Source organism: Malania oleifera, chromosome 1 (genome assembly GCF_029873635.1).
Source record: "Malania oleifera isolate guangnan ecotype guangnan chromosome 1, ASM2987363v1, whole genome shotgun sequence".
Lineage (NCBI taxonomy): Eukaryota > Viridiplantae > Streptophyta > Magnoliopsida > Santalales > Ximeniaceae > Malania > Malania oleifera.
In genome coordinates this window covers 13476924-13500083 of record NC_080417.1, presented here as the reverse complement: position 1 = coordinate 13500083, position 23160 = coordinate 13476924, and the positions used below count along the sequence as shown (strand labels likewise).

General features: G+C 34.3%; 1 pseudogene; it reads right to left on the bottom strand.

The window, feature by feature from the left end:
* Positions 1-426: 426 nt before the first annotated feature.
* LOC131149994 (probable receptor-like protein kinase At5g24010) lies at positions 427-3893 on the bottom strand (annotated as a pseudogene).
* Between the last annotated feature and the right edge of the window lie 19267 nt (positions 3894-23160).

Here is a 23160-nt window from a genome sequence, read left to right as displayed (position 1 = left end):
GCACGTAGGGGGTGCTCGTACCTTCCCCTCGCGTAACCGAACTCCCGACCCCAGCTCTGGTAACGTTGACCCATTCTACCCCTAACGGGGTAGTAATCATGTGTTCTAACCACACTAAAAGGTTAGTGGCGACTCCGACATTCCATGTTTTTCCTTGAAAATTTTGAAAACATTTTTTATTTCGCCACCCGGGGCACACGGGCTCCGGGAAGTCGCGACAATTATTTTAATCATATTTTAATGATATTACTTAATTTAAAGATGAAAATGAGTCATTTTTAATTAAGTTTTTAATTTGTATTAGATTTATAAATATTAATCAAATAAGTTGTTGATTTCTATTTTTTATTTTTTATTTTTTATTTTTTATTTTTTATTTTTATCTTTTGTTTTCGTTTTTTTAATTTTTGAAATGGTACCAACTGCCCTAAACATCTGAAAATTGATTGGATCGCTAACGCAATAATTACATATCAATTCCTTATTAATTAGAGGATAGACAAAAGAAAGATACATATATAATATTCTCTTAAAATTAAGGCGGAGAATCCTCAACATAGAAAACACCCATCTTGGATTAATTAAGGAGAACATCCAAAGAGGCTTGCATTTTTTTTAACCTCGAGATGGTGAGATTTGACAATATAAGCTCCTTCAAGTCGCACCAAAAGATCGGATTCTTCCATATGCAGGCAGGAAAAGTTTTTGCCAGAGTTCTAGTGGGGTTTGCTTCCTGCAACCAACATCCAGAGGACCAGAGGTGCGCATGTATTAAAATGAAGCTAGTAACACGTTCAATCAGTAAAATGAAGCTACTAACACATTCAATCAGTAAACCAAAACCAGAGCATAAAGGTGTTTCTTCAACATGCTTATAAAAAATATTAGAGCTTGATGCACACAATCACCACAGGTGCATGCAAAATCTTAAGTACTCGCATGCACTTCAAAGACTGCATTTGGAAGGTAGGATTTCAAACTACATATTTCGATTTGTGTAGATTTAAATGAAAGGTAATATACTTTTTGTCCAAATCCATGTACGAAAGCTCCTGAACTAAGGGGAAGAATATCAGGTATAGCAGTGGTTTGAAATAGATGTGATTAATAAAGAAATAAATTATAGATTAGATCATTGGTCCGTCTACAAACAATATCACTGAAATGGAGTGGCCATTCTACTAGATACTTGTTTCCTACCTTATCCCAAGTTAAAGCATCATTCTACATAAAAACTAAATAAATAAATAAATCATATATTTATTTAGATAGAGCTCCTTTCATTTATCCCAACTACTATCAAGTCAATCGTGCTATTTCTTGCACCTTCCATTTCTGAATTAAAATAGCAAAAGCTCTGCCTACAACAGTGAATAAAACTTAAGCAGCTAAAAATGCATGGACGTACTTGAAGTGTTGAAATTATCTGGGAAGATCAATCCTCAACTGGGAGAACACTTCACTAGCTGTTGTATCCGAACCATCTTCACCAGGTAATCCTATTTGCACCAAGCTTTCTTCGCCACCAGGGAGGCTGTTAGAAGGAAAATGCTTAGCTAAAGGCAGCGCCAGCTCCAACGATGCATCTGCAGTGCTATCTTCATGCGGCTGTTTGTGCATTGCATTTTCTTCGAACCCCAGCGCATACTTCAAGTCCCACAATACAGCATACATTGTAGGCCGGTTAACACTCAAATCATTTAAGCACTTCTCAGCTGTTCCAACAAATGTTTTCAACGATTTGGGATTAAGTTTGCCCACAAGAAATGGGTCCATAATTTCTTTCAGTTGGCCTTCCTTTATCCCGGGCAGTCAACTAGGTTCACTCCCTCCTTAATGGCTGGTCTTGCACAGCGCACTTCGAGAAGGACGACTCCAAAAGAGTACACATCAGATTTTTCTGTAAACACCAGGTTTCCCAAATATTCAGGATCGAAATATCCAGGCGTGCCTTTCAGACGATTGTAAGTTGAGGATTTATCGATAGGACCTGACTTTGAAAGACCAAAATCAGCAACTTTTGCCACAAAATTTCCATCGAGCAAGATGTTTGTTGACTTAACATCGCGATGAAGGATTCTCTTCTCAGCACTAGTGTGAAGATAATGTAGACCTTCTGCAGCGCCAATGCAAATGTCAAGCCTTTGCTTCCAAGATAATTTGCCTAGGGGAATCCCATTTGAATCATACAGATTCTCTTTAAGTGTCCCTTTCTCCATGAATTCATAAACCAGTATCATCTCAAAATTTTCATCACAATACCCAATCAAGGAAACAAGATGGAGATGGCAAATTTTGGATAAAATTGTGATCTCTCTTTCAAATTCGTGAAGGCCCTGGTCGCTTTCTGATTCACGCCGTTTCACAGCCACAATGTCACCATTGCTAAGCCGTCCTTTGTAGACTTTTCCAAACCCTCCTTTGCCTAACATCAAGTCCGGATCAAAGTTGTTAGTTGCCTTCTGTATTTCAGCAAATGACTTCTTTAGCTCAATGTTCAAGTTATGAACCAGGAAAGCATTGGCTTTTCTTGCTATTGCTGAATCATAAGAAATCTCACCACCGTAAAGAAGCTCAAGTGGCAGTTGATTGTCAGTGGATTTTTCTTTCCTGCATTTCAAACCCATCAAAACTACCACTAACGAAATGCAGATGAGAGCCACACCTCCAAGTACTGAACCAACAATAGCAAACCAATGGCTCTTCTTCTGTTGGCCTGATGCAGCTACCGAAAACTTCCAAATCTCGAGTCCATTCAGATATGCAGTTAGGTTTGGGAAATCATGTGACGGACTTATGCTGATACTCATAAACCCCAAATCATTGGAATCAACGACAAAATCAAGATAAAAGGGAACAGCTAATTGGTAAAATTTGGGATAGGAACTAATCCCCAGATTGAACTTGCCAAGGAGATAGAGATTAAATGTATCTGACGTTACTGTCGGATTAAAAGTGTCACAAAAATGAACCCTCACAAGATGTCTAGCATTCTTACTCACACCAAAACTCCATGTTATGTTTCTGCTCGTTGATATTTTGGCTGTTCTGTAGACAAGGTTTGAGGCCGTATAGTCACTCGCTCCTTCAGGCTGATACTGCAGCGTTCCACTGAAGTAACTAGCATTCTGTGCAGAAGCCCGGTTAGTTAGATACTCATCATCTGGAATCCAATTTCGCCAAAGAGGATCGTCGTCCGGCCTGATGGTGAGACCTCCAACATTTAACCTGTAAGCAGTTTCCAGAGCCTGAGGATGCAAACCAGTGTAGCTACCATTCTTTCCTGCAGGAGTAACACGAGTTGCGCTGACAAGGGTCAAGTTTTCAGGGGCAAGGAAGACTTCAATGGCATTTATGAAAGCCAAAGCAGGCTGCACTAGCTTAGGAATGAAATCTATTCTGAACTTCCCTGCAGTGATTGCGAGTAAAAATTCCTTTATCACTGGGGATTTGGTACCGTTTGGGACATTGAAATCCGATAAAAGCAAAAACACAGATGCTGAAACGTTGAACGTAGCACCGGTGAGATCTAGATGAGAAGAGAGAGGGAAGAAATGTAGGCGTACCACGTAAGTCCCATTTTCATGTTCAGGGATTGCAAGGGCATAGGAAGATGGCACTCTGTAAATTCTTGCTGTTTGATAAAGGGATGCATTTGTTTCTGGGTTGCTGTCTTGGACAGGATCGCTCTTGCCTGGGAAGAAGGAGAAAGACCCTGCTTTCCGGTCACCAACAAAGGTCCGGCCATCGTCGAGTGAGGCATTCAATTCTGAGCCACAATTGATGAAGTACTTGTCCGGCTTCGTGTAAGTGTCATCCGATGAAACAAGTAGGAGAGGTGAGAGTTGGAAGAGAAGGAAAAACAGAGGACAGTGGAAGTGAAGCTTTTCCATGGATTATTGCTGGTTATTGCCTCTTTCTTCCTTTTTCTTTTTTAGTGAGGGGAGGGAGAACCTTATCGCATCTTATAAAGAAATAAAGTTAAAGGCAATCGCACACCCGCAAATCAAACTACAATGCAAAAGGAAGACAATGACTTATTAACTTGACCATGTCATGTAGTTCTCTCTTGGTTCATATAGAGTAAAATACGTATACAGAAAAAGCATATTGATATCGAGCTTATGAATTATTATTTTATGAATTAGGATGATAATCCAACTGTTTGCAAATCTTTATTCCTTCCAACATAGCTCTCAATTCAGCTTCGTTATTTGAACAAGATTCAAAATATTTTGATTCTTGTTCAAATAATGAAGCTGAATTGAGAGCTGTGTTGGAAGGAATAAAGATTTGCAAACAGTTGGGTCATACCTGTATCGATATTGAATGTGATTCGAATATTGTAGTTAATTGGATTAGAGTCAGGAAGTGCTTATTGTGGTATTTGTGGGATTTTTGGGAGCAGCTTATTGGTTTATTGGAGGGAGTGGATTTTTCGATAAATAATTCGTATAGAGAAGGGAACAAAGTAGTAGATGCCTTGACTCGACAAGGTGCTATGGGGAGGAATAGTTTGTTTACAAATAGTAGTCAACTCCCTAAAGTTAGCAATGGTTTGTATAAATTGGAGAAGATGGGTATGGCTTATATGAGGTATGTTTAGCTGATATTCTTTTGGTTTTTGCTCATGCTTTTTGCTGTTTTTCTTTTGTTTTGTTATGTTGTGTGAGCTTTGTCTTGTAGATCCTAATTTGTTTTGTTTTGTTTGGACTTGTAACCCGGTTTTGGCTGGATGTTAGTGTTGTTCTTTGGGAGATTTTTAACGTTTGTCTTTTGTTATCTCTCATTGATTGTCTTGTAACCACGGTATTCCTCCGCCAAAAGTGAGGGGTTATCAATAAATAAATGGAGGTACCGCCCTTCTTTAAAAAAAAAAAAAAAAAGGATGATAAATGGGTTGGAGGTGTGAGGGCATTGTCCCCGCAATACAATACAAGGGTATTTGAGGAATTTTTCAAATACCTTTGTATGAAATCTATGCAAAAAATTGGGAAAGGAAAATCTGGCTGAAAAAAATAAAAAAATAAAAAAATAATCCTAAAAAAGTCAATGGTCAATGGGCTAGTCAATGCTCGGGGGTCAACGATCATTAGTGTTGACGCAGCGCGCTGACATGGCAAGCTAACGTGTGGGTGCAGGTGATTAAGGATGTAGTTGTTTGTGGTGTGGTTCCTTGACAGTGGCGGAAATATGATAGGGAAGGAGCAATACCAAGAAAACAAGGCTGCTAAGAAAAGGTCAGAGCAGTGGCTCTGATACCATATTAGAAATACTAAACAAATATTATTGTATTTCTTATCTATAAGAGTATACATGAGTGTCTATTTATATAGGAGACACGGAGTGTTGTATAAGTGTAGTACAAGTGCAGTACAAGTATAGTACAAGTATAGTACAAGTAAATAAGGAATACACAATAACTGTAATGCCCCGATTCTCTAGGTGGGCCCAAAGTGCCACTATGCATACATAACATGCATATCTCTGATACCATACATACAATACATGCCCAAGTAAGGGAAAAACAGGTGTTCCAAACTATTCTATATATCATACACAGTTGAAATACATAGACTGTCTAATAAAAACTTACCAGAGTTTCTAACTGTTCCTTATATATAGCCACAGAAAACTAAAAACATAACTTGCTATTACAAATCCAAAAAAGATAACTTGACCAAAGCCCAATACATATACAAGAACTTACATAAACTAACCAAAATCACTACACTCCAGAATCCCTCTAAAACGCTAGAACCGGTTTCCTGTAAGACCTGAAATAAGATTTGTATATTGGGGTGAGACAATTCTTAGTAAGGTAGATCATACTACCTCAGTGTGTGACCATATTAGTTTATTTCAGTAGAAACCAATTACACATTTAAATCATTCACAAACCTATACTATAGAAGATATCTATATAATTCCTGCATAAGATAATTTGGCTCATTACAACCGAAAGTCTCCGACGTTGGGGTAGGGTACAGTCTCATACACTGTACAATCCCTCGACTCGGTACTCAAAGCTGTAACTTTGCCCAATTTATTTTTGAATCATGTATATGAATAATGAACTCATCTTAACTTTGAAACATCATAACTACACCATTTACTTCCTCCATGGCACGAATTGTGCATTTATAATACTCAGATCTAGTCCTGGGGTCACCAGGCTAGTCATGCTACTTTCTCTAGTTCGACTTGGCCCACACCACCCTGGTCCGTGATCAACTAGTGGCCCTTCTTACCAAGTCGACTAGTTCGATACCCACATTCAAGAATAACATGTGATTGCATTGTATCTCTCATGCTAGCAACAATACCGTACTCTCTTGGTAACAAGCTTTTTCAAGCGGTTCATATATCATACATACTATTTATATCGAAAGCACAGTAACCTATTTTCATTCATAAAGCATTTAAGCAGTTTCAGTATTTTTCACAATTCATTCATTCATTCATTCGCTCATTCATTCATTGGTATAAACCAGCACACACAGCTTTCGATTTAACCTTGGTACATACATCTCTCGATATTCAACCGGCATCTCTTTTCTACATTTCTTGATAATAATTTGGAACTCTTGTTCCCATTTCTCATAATCATATTTCTCAGTTCAGTATATTTCCATTTAACATCTCATGTCACTCTCATTTGGTTTAATAAACAACAGTATAACATATGGTTCGTAAAATATAATTTAAATTGAAAACAAGGGTTTCAAGCACCTCCTACTTTAGGTTTAATACAAAGAAATGAGTTTTAGGAAAAATGGAGGTCATACCCAAAAACCCTAGTTTTTACCAAAACAATAAAACCAAAAACCCTAGTTTTTACCAAAACAACAAAACCGAAAAAAATCGACAATTCCACCTAGTGAAATTTTCCAAATAAGCAGTCATATCGTGCATAATATCATAACCTACAGTTCTAACAATTTGGATTTTTAAAATAGCTGATGTAAACAAATCCCCTTACCTATTTCTGGAAAAACAAACCCGAACGACTCGAAATGGCAAAACCCTAGAACTTCCAACTAGTGAAAACACGTGTATTTGCTAGACGGTGGATGAGAGAGACAATCGGGAAGCAAGGGAAAGCTCAGAAGAGTCTTATGGTGAAAAAATTCTGAAACCCTAGGAGAGAGGAGAGATATTTGAAATTCTCTAAAAAAAAATGAGCTCAAACCTATTTATAGGTGAGCAGGCCTAGAGGAAAACCGGTGCCGGTTTCCCCTGTCTCCACAAAATTGTCGCCGAATTTTTGTGGTTGACTCGCCCTGTTAACCCAAACTAGCTACGATTTTGCTCTTGCTCAGAAAACCGTCTACGGTTTTGGTCCTACCTTACCAAATTCTTTCTTTTTCTCTTATTTTCCTTTATTTCTCTCTTTTATATTCATTTCCTTCTATTTTTTGGGTCTGGGATCCTACATTAACTAAATAAGGAATACATGTTAACAGTACGGTTAGGGTTAGTATAAATACATATGATGTAACCTTACTTTGAAATAATGAAATTCAGTAGACATCCCACCAAACTTCGACTTCTGAACTACTCATCCATACCACATGCAGTCATTTCATAACAACACTTTTGTTGGGTGTCTTCTTCCACTTCAACCACATGTTCGACAAGCATCTCCATCTACCTATCTGCGGCCACACCAATTTGAGGAATGGTCTCCACATATAACTGCACAGTTCTATGTGTTGCGCTTGAACTGTGTGCATTCAACACAATGCGCAGACCATAGTTATGCGTTATAGGAACAGACTCATAGAGTACTTTATCATTGAACCCCCATATAGAGTACTCTACGGTCATTCACAATGCATATTGGTTTGGATCAATATGCAAATAATTGTATATCTTCGCATACAATTTCTCCCCTACGTTCAGCTAGTTCAGTAACAATATATTCACAACCTAGGGTCAGTTTACCCAAATGCATGGATAAGTATTATATATGGAATTTAAATTATGCACATCATTCACACAATAACATACATGTGTGGTAAATATAAAGTGCGGAAATATAAATAGAAACACGATATGTTATTGGGGTTCGGCCAACTATGCCTACGTCCCCGCCTTGGCTAACGAGCACGATGATTACCACTACAATTGCTCACTTAAATAGGTGGAGCGGCACCTAAACAAACTAGGTTAGTTAGCATAGGGCTGACCTCAACCTTTACAACTAGGTCAATTAACATAGGGCTGACCTCAACCTACACAATCCTTACCGGGCTGGATTACCATCCCCTCAGGCCACGCCTGAAAATACAACTATATTCACTCAATCAAATGGTACAGTGATTGTGCTTTCATGTAAAGCAGATATGTACCCCAATACACGCATTATACTTAATTAATCACATACACATCAACAATGTAGGTAATATAAGTTTAGTGATGTGCATTTTTGTGCAAGCTACACTCAACAAGATATGATCGTTAATATGCTCAAGAGTGTTCTAAACAAGTTGTATCTCTGAAACAAACAAAATGAAATCTCAATAGAAAATTAGGGTTTTAAAGATGTTAATCAAGTATTCAAACTAGTTTGAAAGATTTCCTTCAATGAAATAAGTGCACGAGTAGTTTGAAAAATATTTTAGCTTGTAGAAATATTTTGCACAACAAAATCAAAGCTATGAGACACTTGCAATGACAATGCAAATATCCTAAGCTTGCTAGTTTATCCCAACACAAGATTTATAATATTGAAATCTATGGGATAAAACTTAGCCAAACTCCCCGAAAATGATATCAATAATCACACAAGCAAATGGGAGTTTTAGCGCTCACTAGCAATCACAAGCACACTCACTAAGCTCTTACATTACCAAGATTTATCAAAAGAATGAGTATTTGAGGGTTTTTGAGCAAAGTGAGATTTTGAAATAGAGAGGATTTTTTTAATTGTTTTTGGCTAATCTCACCCTAATACTTACAAATGAACCCATATTTATAGGCATGGATAAAATTATAACCGTTTGAGACTTGTTGAGAATTATTATAAATTATTCAAATTGTTTAAACACACTTAACCCAACTTAAGCCAATTTTACTGCACTTAAAACAGTTTTAACCCGCCGAGGTTCGGGTGGCTGAACCATGCTTCGGTCACCCGAACAGAAACAACTTTAAAAGTTATTTAAATAATTCCAGTCGCTCATGTCATGCTTCAGCAGCTCGAAACAAAATCAATAGCCTTTGTTAGTAACATCGGGTGCCCGATCCTAGGTTCGGTCGCCCGAACTCTTGTGTTCAGTCGCCCAGGGCTCATTTTGAACTGTATAGTTCGGTAGCTTGGGTTGGTGAAAAGCACTTTGACACGGGTTTGGGTGCTCGAGGAAGATACGTTCAAAAAGGTTCAGTCGCCCAAAACCAAGTCAACCCGCTGACTTCCTTGCGGTTTGGGCACCCGAGGAGTTTTGAACTCCTAGGGTTTAGTCGCTTGACCTCTCTCATTTTATGCCTATTAGGTTTATTTTCACTTCAATTGATTTCCTAGATATTATAAGTGATATTGGGGACTTTCTTTTGTGCAAGTGCTGGGACCTACGGTCTTTTCTAAGGTCTTACTGAGTACGCCAAAGGTGCCCTAAGGTCATTCGGTCTCTATGGTCAGTCTATGGCAATTCTAAGCTTACAAAACCTACATACATGACATGCAAAGATTATCACAGACCGTTTCTCCTAATTACTATTGTAGACCCTCATTGAATTAAAATGAATTACAACATGAAAGAAGTCTTAGGGGTCTTTAGACTTTGAGTCTTCATGTGCCATTAGTTGATCTGCTAATTATATACCTGCACACAAACTCGAAAGTCATCAAATACCAAGAGTATTTGTCATTATCAAAACTAGGTGCGACCTATAAGGTCAACACACCTTCTACTCCTGTGATAATTTCCCCTTCCTCTAACATACAACAACACAGTCAGCGGAACACTGCTTGAACTTCCTGCCATTTAGACCGACCCTTAGGAAATAGTAAAGACCTACGAAAAAAAAAATGTATATATAAGCACATGGCATAATACCTCGTTATTGTGTTTATTCGACACATCCTCAATATTTATTTTTTAATTTTTTAATTGTGTTTTAACAAAATTTTATATTTCCTAATTTTAATATAAATAGAAACTATAATAAAGTCTTAAATAAAATTGAAGATTGATTTTATTAAGACATGTGTTGTCTACCATGCCGATATATTTGATGTAGGTTATTAATGTTTCACAAGTCATTTTTACTTGCATCAACTCTCTTCTTGCTAATTTTTTATGGGGAGAGGTGAAAGGTAAAAGGAAGATTCATTGGCGCTCTTGGGAGAAAATTTGTAAACCCACCTCAGAAGGGGGTATGGGCTTGAGAGATTTTAAAGAAGTCCAAAAATCGATTCTCATGAAATTTACCTTCATGCTGCTCACTTCTAACAATCTGTGGTCAAGTTTTTCTAGGGCTAAATATTATTGAAATGATCATTTATTAATAAGGAATGGGAGACCAAATGACTCTCGGTTCTTGAAATCAGTGATGGCCACCGTTCTAGAAGTTATGGATAATGTTAAAATTTTGGTGAGAGGTGGGAACTCTTCTTTTTTGTTTGATAGGTGGCTTACATTAGTCCCATTAGCGGTGCACATTGAGGATATTTCGAAAAAGAAGCTGTGTATTAAGGACTGCTGGCTGAATAACAACTGGAACTCGGATTTATTAATGGATTTGGTTGGGGCTTACAGAACAATGGAATCTTGCATAATGTGCCATCTGGTAAAAGTGGTCATGATATATTCATCTGGAAGCCTGCCCTCGATAGTAATTTCTCTACAAAAATGGCATGGGAGGAAGTGAGGAGCAGAAGTGATGATTTTGAGTGGAATGATTGGTTTTGGCATTCACTATTGCCTCGAAGATTCTCAATGTGTTTATGGGAAGCTTGGTTTAGATGCTTGGTAATAGATGACAAAATTTAGACCAAAGGAATATCGATGGTTTCAGCTTGTGATTACTGCGTGCAGAGAAGTCAGGAAAACACTTATCACATTCTTTCTTATATTATTTCATTTAGATGTTTGTTAATTCATGAACACTTCAACATTCTAATTTTTATAATTTATTAACTTAACCTTAATTTTTTTTTTCAATAACAAATTTAAAACACCTAAATCCGAAAAAGTATAACTAACATAATAAAATCAAATATAAATTTATTTAAAATTTATCCAAATTCGTACAAAATGAAATTTAAAATCTAAAATTCAAACTTATAACTAACAGAAAATTACCCAAAAAAAATTACACATAAAATATATAACAAATTCAAATAAGTAAAATATGAAAAACAGAATCAAACATAAGCCCAAATAAGTAAAATATGAAAAACAGAATCAAACCTAAGCCCAAATTGGGGGTTTCCGAATTATGTTTCCAATCAAAAAATTGAATATTTGAAATACTAATTTATGAATCAAACTAACGAATCTTTTAATTAAACTAACAAAATCTAAATGAAATAATATAAGAGTTTAAGTTTAAGCAAAATATATACTCCCTTTTTTATACATTCCTTCCCAACGTTCGGTGAGCCTATGAGTGACGTTCGACTCCTCCCTCCAATAGTCACCAACTGCGAGCGTCCAATCGTCTGGCCACCACTTTAGTTGTAATCTACTATACTCTGCCACTCTGAAATTTTGCGAGGAAAATGGAGGAAGAAGAAGACTTCAAAAACTCGACCAGAAAGTTTTGCTCATGCGCTAGACGACGGTTCATTTCATAGGCAAATCTCGTTCGATGGTTCAGCGAAATTTAAAGAAAACTTACTGGACCATCTAGTGAGTTTTTGCTGCCATGCGTGGCCAGCCCTAGTTATTTAAAACTCGTTGGATGGTCCAACGAGTTTTCCTTCAATGCATTAAACTGGGAAATAAAACTTCCACCGAACTGTTATTTAATATTTTATTTTAAAAAAATCAAAAAAGGAAAAACCTCATTGTTTTTAACTTAGAAATTTTCATATAGAAAACACCCATCTTGAATTAATAAGAGCATCCCAATAAGCTTGCACTTCCTTAACCTCAAGATGGTAAGAATTTACGTTATAGTCTCCTTCAAGTCGCATTGCAAGATCAAGTTCCTCTGTACGTTGGCATGAATGGTCTTGCCAGAGTTCTAGTAGGGTTTGCTTCCAGCAATCCAACATCTGGAGGACCAGAGGTGTGCATGTATTAAAATGAAGCAACTAACACTTTCAGTCAGTAAACCAAAACCATAACATGGAGGTTTCTCTTCAACACACTAAACTAAAAAAATATTAAAGTCAAGATGCTCAGAATCACCGCAGGTTGAAAAGTAAGGTATAGTCTCAAGAGGGGGGAGGGGTGAATTGGGTTTTAAAAGTTTCCTTGAACTTTTTTTTTAAAAATTCTTTTCCCAACTTATTGTTGTTTAGTAGTCACACAAGGATGGTTTGAATTTCAATTACAATATCATCTGAAAATCAAATTCACTTTTAAATAAATCTTTACGAAAGAGTATATCAATTTGATCCTGCAACAATTTAAATTAACACCCAATCAATAAGCCAACACAATCCACAAGTTAATCTATTAAATAATGTATGAATTGCAATAGTACTTCCAAGATTTAGCTTTTGAATATGTCAACCCACTTTGAATATTAATAAGATTTGAGTGTTAATCAATCAACGTACTCCTATACGGTTTCCACAATATATATTGATCAACCAACGTACTTCCTTTCAGTTTTCGAAATTCCCAAAAGCAAATTAAGTTTCAACAATTTAATACACAACCATGTAGTATATATGTGCAGAAAATCAAGAGAGTAGGGAAGAGAGTGAGTCTGAGTTTCTACATCCTTGCCTTAGGCAACACACCTAAGGATTCCACAATACCCTTCCTTTATGGGTGGAGAAAACCTTTACAACACTCCTTCAATAGGATAGCGCTCTCCTCTCCAAGCGATATCCCACGCTCGGTACAACGATTCAACAACCCTGAACTATCAAGAAAATCAGAAAACAAGAAAACTTCTTGCGTACAAGAATCACTCTAAAATAGAGTAGATTAGTACAAGTAATAGCATAGTTAAGAATACTTCAATTTAAATATCACTGAAGAATAGAATTGAAGCTTAGAGAATATATCATCGGGATCTTTCTTTTGATTGATCAAACTCAGAATTTATGCTCAAAGATCGGTGAAAAATACCTCAACAAATCTCAAAAAAACTCCAGCAAGTATGTGAGCAAGAATGCATTTGGAAGAGTATGAGAATTATAAGCTTGATTGTTGTTTTGAATTCTTGGTTTGATTTTATTTGTGAAATCATGTATTTATAGAGTTAAAAAGTCATATTTTTGTGTTGCCTAAGTTATTTAGAGTGTTTCCCAAGTTTTGACAAAATTTGGGGCACAAGTAACATAATTTGGAAACTTTAAAATGCTGTATTAAAATAGCCATTACGAAGGTCAGTCGCCTGGACTCATTGGGGTCAGTAGCTTGAACTTTGAATTTCAGCATAATATCAAGGTCAGAATAGGGCTAGGTGCCTAGACTCTCAGGGGTCAATCGCCTGGGCCTATACTGTCTTCCCAATTTTAATTCAGCATAAATGTCAGTCGCTTGACTAGTCAAGGTCCAATTGCTTGGGCAGTAAAAACAATGCTTTTTAAACTTGTTTCCAAAAAACTCTTGGCAACCTTTTTTGATACTTTTGAAAGTATTTTTCAGGGTTTTCAAAATATGGTCTCTAAGTCCATGGTTAACCCTAATGAGCTTGAAAGCACTCATATTGATTTTAATTGAAGTACTTACACAAGACTTCCTTAAGACATAAAACTTTTCTAATCTTGAAGTCTTCATGTATATCTTGCTTTGAGTCCTTCCTGTCTTGAACTTCAATATTCTTCAAGCTTTCATAAGGTTTGTCTATTTTTGACCTTTTAAGCTTTGGAATGCAACCTTTCATAACACTTGTGATCTTGGACTCTTATCCTTGAACTTGAACTTATAATGCTTGAACTTTTTGAAATTTTATATGTTTGATTTCCTGAAACATCATCACTTAAACCACAACGTGTTAAATTACCTTGATTTATTATCATCAAAATAAGATTCGAAAGCCATGTTAGGCCAACACAGGTGTATGCAGAATCCCCAACATTACCTTGCATTTCAAAGACTAGATGGAAGGTTGGATTTTAGGCTATAGATTTGAATTGAGTAGATTTAATTGAAAGTCAGTATAATTTTGTACTACTTTTATTTAAATCCATAAATAAAAACCAAGCTGCTGAACTTAGGGAAGGAGTAATTGGTTAGGAAGTGCTGCTTTGAAACAAATGTCCTTAAAAAAGAAATAAATTATAGACTACAATGTTGGTGTAATGACCTGAAAAATTTTAACTATTTAAAATAATAAGAAAGATAATAAAATAAAAAGGGAAAAGAAGAAGGGGGAAGAGAAACTTTAAAAGGGTAATAAGCAGGCACTCGTCAACGAACTAGTTTTTCTCTTCGACGGGCAATCTTTTGAGCCTTGTCGTTGAGTTTGCATATCTCGTCGATGAGGATTAATCAAGAGGGTTTAAGATATTCTGAAACTCATTGACAAGTTCATGGCCTTATCGACGAGTGTTCTTCATGGGATCGTTAATGAGTCCACGTGTCTCCTCAACGAGGCCTTGCCTATGAATAGAGTTGCTTTCATTTTTCAGCAAGAAAAATTTTGAATTCTCTCTCTCTCTCTCTCTCTCTCTCTCTCTCTCAAAGGGACCCTCAGCCTTCTCTCTTCAATTACGGGCTAGATTTGACCTGGTTTGACAATCCATGAGATTCGTAAGATCGTTCTCTGCAAGGCTACGGGAGCTGATCGTTGATTTGGAGTTTTGGGGAAACATCCCAAAATCAAGGCAAGTGAGTTATATTTGAGTTATATTTACATATATTGTTATTTGGAGCCTAAGAAGTGTTAAATGGTTATTTTTCTAAGATTTGAGTAAGTTGGAATTTTTGTAATAAAGGATCTTGTTTTGTTGATTTTAGGCAAAAATTCCGAGGAGCAGGTAAGGGGAAATACTTTATAACAGGATTTTATTAATTTTTAAGTGGATAATTTTTGGGTATAAATTTTTATATATTTAGGTAAATTATACTGAATGGTGTAGGAAACAAAAATATGGTTTTGATTATATATTATATTTGGAAAAACTGTGTAACATGAAACTAACTTTGCTATTTAAATGGTTATGAGTACTGTGGAATGATAAATCATTATGATTGCGAATATTGTTAGGTTCCAAATTTTGGTTGGTTGAAAATACTGGTTGATTGTGTACATTGTGGTAATTGTGTGGATTTGTTTGAATGGTCAGATTTGTTATTGATTTGTGTTGTGGTTTATGTAAATTGCAATATAACATTGGTAGTGGTATGAGGAGGTCGCTATATCATACCTGATATACTCGTCATATAACGTTGGTAGTGGTATGAGGAGGTCATTATATGGGCGTTTATATTGGGGGTAAACATTGGCAATGGTATGATGACTTTGTTTACCTATTTACCATGAACAAGATAGTTTGTGCTATAATCTGTGTGATGGTTTGTCCTTTGTGGATCGTGAAACCAGTGTGGTTGATAGTCCTGTGTGGACATGTATGTTGTATGTATGACAGTCCTATATGGACATGTATTTTCTATATTGATGAGAGTCCTATGTGGACGTTGTATTCTGTGTGTTTATGGACTCTGTGTGGGTATGATTGAAGACTGTGTGGATTATCCTATGTGGATTGATTGTGGTGTGCATATGTGTGTGGAACTCTTTGAAAAGATTGGAAATGGTTGTGAGTAACTTTAGTTAAGTATTTATGGTAAAGTAGATTACTCCACCTGAGGGCTTGTTGAGGAAGGCGAGTACTCTGGTGAGTATTTTTAGATACCAGAGTAGAGGGAAGCCACTTGTATGAGTGGGTGACCTTCCCTATTCTTGATGACTTTACTTGGATACGTAACCTGAGGGCTTACTGAGAAAGGTGAGTGCCCTAGTGTTAGCACTAGAGTAGAGGGAATCTACTTGTATGGGCGGGTAGACTTCTTTATTCTCAGGATTATCAATAAAAATAATTATGTATGTACATAAGTGATCGGGTGACAGAGAAGTTGATGATGGTGTGTTTATGAATTTTATTACATGGATGCTATGGATAGTGGAATATAACTGTGTATATTTTAATTATATATTAAACACTTCAACCATACATTGTTGTAAATTATTTCTTCCTTATTGAAAGGTGTCTCACCCCATCGAATTATCAATCTTTTTAGGTTTTCCAGGTGATTGAGCTTAAATGTTTATTTAGGCCATTTTTGCTATTACCAAAAATGGGAGAAGTAGGTAAGTATTTGTCATTATCAAAACTGGGAATGACCCATAAAGTCAACAATCTCCCTCTTTTTGATGATGACAAATACTTGCCTACTTCTCTCCCTTTTGGCAATAGCAAAAAGAGCCTAAATAAACATTTAAGTATATATATAGGCAGATAAGAGATAATTATCATTCAAATACAAATATGGTTTTGGGAAATCGTTAAAAATTTCAACAGCATGTTGTTTGAAAATAGAACATTTCCCAAAAGAATATCTGTATAGAAATGACCTGATTGAGTTCAACAAATGATTTTCAATAATTAACTTAACTCAAACAGTCTAGTATGATCAATATAATAAGCAGAGGTATAACACTCAATCATCCAAGATATATGAATAGCCATACAATACGAAATGAATGATAGAGATATCCTCATAAAGTATGAAATATAGCAATTAAGCACACAAACTGTATAACTGGTTATTTAAAAAGTTCAAAGGACATAACAAACATAATTAGACTAGAATTATCTACAAACCATAGCAATTTAAATCATATCATATTACCTGTGAAAGATTTGAGTTAAAAGCACATGACATATGATACCAAATAGAAGGTTTGAGCATAAAAGCAGTTTAACTAGTTCGTATGCATTTCATGTAAGATCCATGAACCAATTATGCAATGCAATACCCTTAAGAGATTTCATGACATAAAATTTTAATACAGAGAAAGCACAATTCATGAAGGCATTTAAGCACACAAGCAAGACATAAAATATATTCTATATAAGTTCAATTCTTGCTTTCATAAATGTATATATATAAATATATATAGATATACATATGTATAAAAATATATCCCCATAAAATTTTCAATAAATACTGGGTGCATATGCTTGCTGAAAAAAAAAACTTTAATTCAAAACAAGCAAGCATAAATTTTCTGGTTTGTCAATGAAGCACATACTACAATATAACCAGAAAATCAAAACCATAGTGATCCTAAAAATTTAACAATCACATGCAAGATCATATGGCAAATACAAACAGATGTGACAATATAAACAAAGATTTTTAATAATATCATTTCAGTTAAGCACATGCCACACTCGATTCAAAACAGATCTAAGCTAAAAAGTGTTGGTGAGCGTGAGCATAACATGATAGACATATTAATTTTAGACGCTCCCCCTATCAATATGAATTCTATCTTAGATGCAATAAACTGCTTATACCAGATAGAGAATTATTTCCTTATGCCTAGTAGTATAAGCCATCAATCCAAATTTTTAAAATAAACTATATTGAGTATTTGTCAATTACATTTGTCACTTGATTAGTATAGCTGTCCCTATAGACCATAGATGCATCAAAGAATGTATATTAAGATATGCTATGTAGTTCTTGACCCAAGAACATTCCATATCAAATCATAGAACCTCAAGTGCAGGATATAATGTTCAGGGATTTCAGAAGAGCCTCAATATTTCAGTAGACGAAAGTGATGCATATAAGTCATTTATGTTCTTCCTGTAGGGATGGATTTGAGCCTTTCTAAGCATTTGATGATTATGTTAGGATGAAGTTTAATTATCTATTTGAGTTTTCACTCATCCTTTCAAAAATATTTTAACATTAATTTTATCATAATCATCTATGTATAAGGTTTTACTTTTAGGAAAATTCCTGTCAAAATTTTGGCTGCATGCCGTCTGTAAATCGAAAATTTTCCCATAAAACCTATACCCGATAGGTTAAAATAAGCAATATATAATTCAATTCAAGGCACACGAGAGCTTATATCCACTACCAACATGCAATTCTCATCAACTGCATTTGCCATACTGGAGGCTTTCAACATAAGCATACAATCAAGTAGTATAATCAACTCAAGATATACAATATAGTTCAATAATAGTTCGTGTTGTGAAAAGACATAAACTATCCATCAAAAAAATAAACAGTAGATAATAGAAGATAGTTGAAAATTCATTGTAGTATTCACATGAACATTTAGGCATGAAAATATGAGAGCATTTTAATTTATATAACCATGAAAGAATATATGCTCCCCCTGAGCCTTTGTTTCATCTTCAAGTTCAATAACCAAGAGTTATAATATTTTCAATGATTTTACCTTGGCTTTGAGTTCTTAGGCTTATCGGACCAAAAAGTCATACACAATACTTCTTTAGAGTCATAAGTCAGCACATGCCTTTTTTTATTTTATGAATTTCATTGTGTGAAAGGCACGAGTTTGAATAACTATGAATTTTAAATGCATGTGCATAGGTCTCCTTGAAGTTTATGCGTTATCTATATTAAGAACTGTCGCGACGTCCCAGGAGCGCGCGTGCCCCGAGCGGCGAAATTAAAATCAATTTTAATATTTTCATGGAAAAATCATGGAAAAGGTCGGAGTCGCCACTAACCTTTTAGTGTGGTTAGAACACGTAATTACTACCCCGTTAGGTGTAGAATGGGTCTATGTTACCAGAGTTGGGCTCGGGAGTTCGGTTACGCTAGGGGAAAGTACAAGCACCCTCTATGCGCCCGTTCTTATGAACGGTACCTAATTAATTTGAAATTATCCCTAAGTTAAATCTAGTAAGTCTTTAAATTACTCCTTTTTGTGACTTTATAAATAAATATGAAAAATAAATAAATAAATAAATAAATATATACATATATATTCCCTCAGAGCTTAGGGTACGTGATGCCCAAAGGCTCATACCCCCGCAATAAAATCATAGGGATAAAATCGAAAATAATTTACAAAATACACTTCCAAATTTTGAAAATTTTCTAGGGAGTATTAAAATACTAGTTGGAAGGTTTTTGGAACTAAAAAAAAATATTTTTAAGTTTCAAAGTATTTTCCTTACCTTCTTCTATTTTCCTGATTTTTTATTTTTTTCATATTTTTACTGTATTTTGAAATAATAAATCAAAAATATTTTTTAGAAATTTCTCCTAATTTTCTATTTTTTATTATTTTCTGTATTTTACAAAAATTTCAAATAGCTAATAACAAAAAATAATATACTACTTAAAATATAAATCATAACACGTAAATATTATATATCATAATAGTCAAATTTTTAATGATAAAACCCCAAGTATTAATAATCAAACCCTAATGATATACTCTAGAATGGAAATAATCAAACCCTAAAAATTATGTACTTTTTATAAACATGTAAGGAGATAGAATGAGATTATGGACAATAATTCGCATCATGAATCTATAAAATATGCACAAACTCTAAAATATTAATATACCTTAATATGAAAATGCTGTACATAAATATGGAAAATAAATCAAATTCTCCCAAACCATATAAAAGCCAAAGAAGTAATATACATTTTATGGAAACCCTTAAGATCAATATTCAATGGTATGGAATCCCTAAAATTAGTACACAATAACAGTACAGAGACAGATTAAATAAAACACTACTCAAAAACCCTAATAACGTAAAATAGTCAAAACCCTAAACTAAAACAATAATCAAAACCTTAAAAGATAATATCATGTAAATAATCAAGAATCATGAACATGCGTAAATGTTACAATCCTAAACAATAATACACAAAATCCCTAAATATCCTATAAACAATAAATATGATAAATATCTTAAATACATCAAAAAGCCTAAATAATGTCTACACAATAAAACAAACACCCTAAATAATATGTAACAATAAAAATAAGTATATTACAATGAAAACAACGATAATACAAGTACTTTAAACAAATATACAACAATAGCTATGAAAAAATAAAATAAAATAAAAATTAAATGATATAATCCAAAACCTACGACAATAATATTAAGTAATATACACAATAAAGGCAATGAAACTTTAAACCTAAATTTTAAATATTAAAACACTACCAATAACAACCAAAATAATAACATTAGATATGTGTATGTAAAACCTAAATAAAAATCCTTACACAAGGGAAGAAAATCCTAAAAAAATTGATGTCAGATATACCTATATAAATATTATCATAAAAAGAAGAAAAGCCCCGCAATAAAAAGAATAGACTCAATTAGCATTTTCCATGCATAAACAAAAATAATTAAAATCTGAATATGAACAAAAATCCTGCAATAAGAAGAATAAGATTAATTAGTAGTTTCCATGCATAAACAAAAATAATTAAATTTTGAATGTGAACAAAAATCCTGCCATAAGAAGAATAAAATTAATTAGTATTTACCATTTAAAAATTAAAACAATATTACTATATTAATTATCTAACAAGTATAGTTTTAACAAATAAAACAAAATAAACACATAATAAGAAAACTTAAATAAATAAAAGTATACACAACATGTAAAAAAAATAAATAAAAGAAACAAAAAAAAAAAACTAAAAGACTTAAACTTTTTGTCATAAATTGCAAAACTGAATCCATATATATGTATATTCACGAGTGTGTGTGTGCAGTTACAGCAGAGGGGGCAGGAAACTAGGTAAGGGATTTGCAGAGATGCTCACCGGAGGGTTGCTGGTGTTGTAGCAGTGGAGTCGCTGCTGCTGGGGGTCTTGCCGGGAGCAGCGACGGACTGGAGGGGTTGTGCAGGTGGTGCCGTGGATGGCCTTGAAGGTTGGTCACGGGTGGTTCACGGGTCTGATGGTGGCCGGATTTAATGGAAGGATAAAGAGTATGAGCTGGGATGCAGTGGTCGGATGTGTGGTGCAAGGGAGAGGGCAAGAGAGCCTGCGGGTGGTCTGGGATCTATGGAGATGGAGGGTGGTTGCTGGAGTGGTCAGTTAGGTGGATGGCCATCAAGGTTTGGGTTGCTGTGACAGAGTCCGAGAGGTGGGAGAGACTGAGAGCAGAAACGGATCTCCTCCTTTTTTTTTTTTCACTGTGCGCCCCCCCCCCCCTTTTGGAAGAGAAGAAAAGGCTTTTTATGAGAAAAAATTAGAAACCCTAAATCTCCCCTTTCCTTTTTGGTTTAAGGTATTTTTTTCTTTTGGAAATAATATATATGAAAATAATTATTAATATGGTAATAATAATAATAATAATAATAATAATAATAATAATACTAAGGTAAAAATAATGATAATAATAAAATAATAATAATAATAGTAATAACAAAGATAACTAAATAAATAAAATAATGATAATAATAGTAATAATAAAGGTAAAAATACTAATATTAAAACTAATGTCAATAATAATGAAAATAATAAATAATAATAATAATAAAATAGAAGTAACAAATAAAAATAAGTAATAATAATAATACTAATGAAAAATAATAATAATAATAATAATAAAATAGAAGTAACAAATAAAAATAAGTAATAATAATAATACTAATGAAAAATAATAATAATAATAATAATAATAATAATAAATAAAATAATAATAATAATAATAATAATAATAAAATAACAATAATAATAATAATAGTAATACATATATTGGGCCTAGGTAAAAATGGGGTGTCTACAAGAACTACTGCAACTAACTTAGCCATTCAGCTTGATCAAATGAGATGAAGCTCTAAATAATTTTATGTTAACGTTTGAGAGCTTATGGAGCTAACAAGGATAAATACTCTTAAAGATTAAATTGTTAATATGTTCAGAAGAGTATTTTGGTAGTATAAGGACATTATACAAGATAAGCATTCTAAAGAAAATGTCCTAACTGTTTTGGCAAAGAGTATATAGGAGAATATGAATATTTTTTACCAATGCTCTTTGGAGATTGGAATGTATCTTTCGACTATGATCACAGTTTTTGAGCAAGGATACGAACCAATGAGAGGATGGATCATTACCTGATGTGATCGTGGTATGGTAAAGATTTCCTATGGAAGAAATAAACCAAAATTATAGGATTTACAATTTAAACTCAAAGGAAACAATCCCCTAGTGGATGTCTCTAATTCGATAATGAAGTATGTCTTTAAATAAGCACCAATAGAATAAGAACTTATTATTAGTGCTTATACCTAGAGTGATGACCATATTTTGACTAATGAGATTAGGGTAAAGTGATATAAGGCAAGACGAATCCCTAAAGCTCAATTCTATGCAATGGACAAAAGCATGCTTAAACTTGTGATTTTCATGTTAGCATGGGTTAAGCATTTTGAATTAAATACCATGTCCAATTGGAAGTTGATGCTGATACTAGATTTATACATATTAACCCTAAATCATTCCCTAAGCCTAAAGTAATCATAACCCCTAAACCTAAGAACTAAGGGAAGATTAAAATATTTATATAATTTCTATTGGAATATGATCTTCCTTAGATCCTACAAGGTTTGCTTTTATAACTACCCACGCCTTCTTCTTATCTAAGCTTCTAGCACTTCTAGATGGACAAGTAGATTAAAAGTGTCATTTCATTTTTCAAAAAAGCAAATTTTATATGCTTGTGAAAGATTATGCTTATTTATTCGGCTTTTACTCATTAAGGCATTTTTATGACTGTGGGACTTGAAGTATGAACCCTTTTTCAAAGATTTATTTCTTTTAATTCCTAAGGGTTTATCATCCTTTATTTCTTTCTTTAGGCAGATAATTTTCATTGTCTTCTTAACCTTTTTCTTCTCTAAGGTGGCATGATGTTTTCTTAGATCTTTTAATTGATTTGCCACTATCTTATTTTTATTCATCAAAATTATTTTCTATTTAGACATTTGAACGAGAAACTTATGCAGTTTAAATAAAGTACATTCTAGTTCTTCACAA